The sequence below is a fragment of the Martes martes genome (assembly GCF_963455335.1).
Source record: "Martes martes genome assembly, chromosome: 7".
NCBI lineage: Eukaryota > Metazoa > Chordata > Mammalia > Carnivora > Mustelidae > Martes > Martes martes.
Genome location: NC_137894.1, coordinates 72,405,168 through 72,409,663, shown reverse-complemented (window position 1 = coordinate 72,409,663; position 4,496 = coordinate 72,405,168).

Genomic DNA, 4,496 nt, shown 5'->3' with positions numbered 1-4,496 from the left:
TATCCTGTCCACAGATTGTTTTCAATTTTGCAAAAAGGAGTCAATGAATTCTGATACCTGGCTCATCAATTAAAAGCCACTCAAGCCTTTATTGGTTGTGAAGAACCATATCTGAACTCCAAGCAGAAATCTTAACGGAGTTCATTGGAAGATCATATTTATTGGAAATGATTCAGAAATATCACTCATAGACTGTAATTATCTCCTTCACTTAGTTGTGCTTCATGATTTCTTATATTTAAATCCAGTTCACGATTCCTGATAAAACTTTAAGGTATTCATTAAAAGGTATAATGAAATAATTTAACAGTGAGAAAAAAATCACATGAATTTATGTATTTATTTTTACATTGAATAGCAAGAAAAAAGAAATCTGTCACTTTTGTTTGAGAACACAGTTAAATATATTCTCAGTTGAGTCTTTTACCCTGGTTCTTTAATCAACTGTGTTTAATTTGAAAACTTATGAATTTAAATTTCTTATCAGCACAGAACAAGGCATTTTATAACACAGCATCTGAATTTAAAAGTGTCTCGGGTCTGAGGAGATTACTTTTACAGTGTCTTTTCATTAGAGCTGACTTTCCATGGCTAAAAACTTCATTTGCAAGACTGCATCATAACTAATTAGCATTCTGCATGAAATTTAGATTTTGTGGGATGCCTGGGTGGCTCAGTTGGTTAAGCATCTGCTTTTGGCTCAGGCCATGATCCTGGAGTCCTGGGATCGAGTCCTGCATTGGGGTCCCTGCTCAGAGCGGAGCCTACTTCTCCCTCTGCCTGCTGTTCTCGCTGCTTTTGCACACGCACTCTCTTTCTCTCTCTGTCAAGTAAACAAATAAAATCTTTTTTTAAAAAAGTGTTTAAAAAGAAAAGGAGATTTAGATTTTGTACATGCAGGAAACTGTCTGAGAGCGTGTTATGTGGGGAGAGCAGGAAGGCATGAGAAAGTCCTCAGGGTGCGTTCCAACAGAGTTCATGGCAGGCAGTGTGATTCTGGGGCAGCCTCTTCCTGATTCGGCAGCTTCCTGCAGCAGAAATGGCATTAGGTCCTATCCCAGCAGAGGTACTCTGGGTTCCTGGAAGTTCTAAGCAGATTCTTCCAGTCCTTCCACTGACTTTGTAAACTCAAAAAAACCACCTTCTCCGTATACCAATTTGAGTGATTTCCATGATCTCCAACCCACTTCTCACTAATAAGATGACTGATTTTTGTATATTATTTTTGTCCTCAGCCATCATACTCAATTTATTTATTGGCTATTATAGGTTTTCAGATAATTTTGGAAAACTTCTATTAAAATTGTATAATTTTCATCTCTTCTTTGCTAATTTCTTCATCATTTCTCTTGAATATTTGCACCTTGTAGTGTAGGTGATAGCACTTTGGTGTTTTTCTAAATTTAATGGGAAAGCTTCTAATCTTTCTCCATTGAGAATAATTCTAGCTTTGGAGATAAGAGATATGTAATGTTAAGAAGGTAGTCATCTTTGGGGTGCTTGGGAGGTTCAGTAGATTAAGCATCTGACTGGCTGAGGTAATGATCTCAGGGTCCTGGGATCAGGCTCCCAGCTCAGCAGGGAGTCTGCTTCTCTCTCTCCCTCTGCCCCTCCCCCTGCCTGTGTGCTCTCTCTCTCTCTCTCAAATAAATAAATAAATTCTTTTTTAAAAAAAGAAGGTATTCATCTTTTCCCATTTTATTAATAGCTCTCTTTTTAAAAAAATTAAGAATAGAAATTGGTTGTCAGAAAGTTTATTTAAACTTCTGTGGGAATGACCATTTTAAAAATCTATTCGTATGAGAAATTATATTAGTAGATTTTCTTTTTTTTAAATTTTTAATATTTTTGAAAAGATTTCATTTATTTATTTGAGAGAGAGAGAGCGTGAGCAGGGGGGAAGGACAGATGGAGAGGGAGAAGCATATTCCCCACTGAGCAGGAAGCCCGATGCCAGACTCGATCCCAGGGCCCTGGGATCCTGAACTGAGTTGATGGCAGATGCTTAACCAAATGAGCCACCCACGTGCCCCAATTTTCTTTCTTTCTTTTTTTTCTTTTGGAAACAGATTTTCTAATACCAAATCACCTTGCATCCTTTGAAAAACTCCACTTGGTCATGGTATATTATTTTTTTTAATGCTTTACTGGATTCTCATTAATATTTTATGATTTTTGCATTGATATTCATAAATGGGTAGTTTTCCTTTTTATATTGTTTTTGCTGTTTTGTTCTACATTTCTTCTCAGTATAATGATTCGTTTATGAAAAGAATTAGAAAATTTTCATTATTATTATGTTGTTGTTTTCAGTTTCATGAAATCATCTGGGTGTGGTGATTTGGGGAGGATTGTACAGAGGATACACACTTTGACAACTTTCTTCTATGCTACTTCTGTGCTACTTGGCATATTTAAGTTTTCCATCTTTTTTAGGGTCAGCTTTGATCTATTTCATATGAGTCTTCAAATATATTTTTGGATAGATGTGAGCAAAACAACAACAATATATATAAGTAATTTCTGCTCTATCTGGTCATTTCTTTCTTTCCTATTTGGTGTGTTTGTGTTCTCCTTTAAAAAAAAAAAAACCACTACACTTGCTAGTTAATCTATTCAGTTGATTTTCAAAAATCCCCTTTTGTATTTGTTCTTTTTAAAAAGATTTATTTATTTATTTTAGAGAGAGAGAGAGTGAGGGTGGGGGGCAGAGGGAGAGGAAATAAGAGAAACGCAAGCGGATTCCTCGTTGAGTGGGGACACTGAGGCGGGGTTTGATCTTAGGACCCTGAGATCATGACCTGAGCAGAAACCAAGAGTCAGCTGCCTACAAGACTGTGCCACCCAGGTGCCCCTGAATCTGCTCTTTCTAGTTACAAAAATTCATTACGTCCTGTTTTCTCTTTATTAATTCCTTCCTCCCAATTTCCTTAGGTTTAACTTATTTTTCTTCCCAATTTACTGCTGTGCATCCTAATTAATTTTTTAAATCATTTCTTGTTTATTAATATAAGCATCCTAAGCTGTGAGAGTTTCCTTGGGCATTCGTTTAACTATATTTTCCATAAGTGAGGCAATAACAATGACAGTGGTGAATAAATCAGCCTTTCATGAAAATAGAGTTTACAACTTTAAGTGAGCACAGAGTATTCTGAAAACAAGCATTTTAGACACATGTGATTCCCAATAACAAATACATTTAATTTGAATGTTATAAGACAATTATCCTTGGAACTATTTTAAAAAATCTTTTGATAATGTAGGAAAGTGCTTTGGTCTCTTTAGTTGGCCGATTTAGACAAATGCTCAGTTCTGTAAGCACAAGATACAGAAAAGATAAAGATTTAACTAAATTTTTGAGTGACTGGTATCTAACTATTTTCTTATCTATCTCATAAGGTGAAATGGTTGGTGTAGGGTTTTGTTAAAGAATCTATGTCAATGGTCTCCCTTTCTTTCAAGTCACCTCATTAAGTTATTAATTAAGACTTTTGTCTTCAGTTACAATTTCTAACCAAGATCAAATGAATAAATACAGAGCTTATATTTTTCTGATTTCAAAGTTAGAATTATTAATATTTCACCATTGAGTATAATCATTAGTTAGTTTTCCTGTGAATATTTGAAATTCCTTCCTATGCTTAAACATTTCATCTACCCATAGAAGCATTGACGCTTACTAAGAGATTAAAAACTTGGATCAGGTGGTGGGGGTTTGGTGCTCATTGTACTATTACTTATGCTTTTCTCTACATTTGGACATTTCCACAATAAAAAGTTGGAAAAATCAGATCTATTTATATAATTACAAGAGACATCTAGGAATACTACAGAAATGATAGAAGAAAGAGGGAGTCAGCCATGGGAAGGGACTAGTGACTATTTGAATTACTAGCATACAGTTGGTACCCTCTGTCGTTTTTCCTCATGGAGAGCAGTAATGCTCAAGAGTGGGTCAGGAAATATTTAGGTTAGATATTACAAGGGACGTCCTTCTGTAGGAGACCATGCAGCTGCTCTGCCTTGATTGTCTTTAAGAACTCCGGAAATTCTCTCTGTCTGACAAGGTGGAGGGCATGTATGGGGGTGAGATGGCTCTTCCTTTGATTGGAGAGAGGAGGCAGCGGAATGGTTCTTCAAACAGACTGGGTGCAGCTGCAACTCATATGAGTGAATGGATTTAGCGGGATGGTGTACAGTTGCCCTGAAAAGAGTGGGAAAGCACCAGGCAAGGATGCAGATTAGGTTCTGCCTCAGCAGACCTGCTGGGGTCCACATGTTCCCTCTGTGAATCAGTGTCTGCCTTGCATCTGACCCAGAACAGTTCCGTGACAATATTGAACACAAGGCAGGGAGGTGCCCTGGAGTTCACAGAGCCTACCTCTTTGCTCCTCTTGGAATGAAGAACTCATACCAAACTGACACTCACAAAAGCACGGGATTTTCCAAGGGAAACAATCTTCATGACACTGGCTGGGCAAAATGCCCTGACAGTG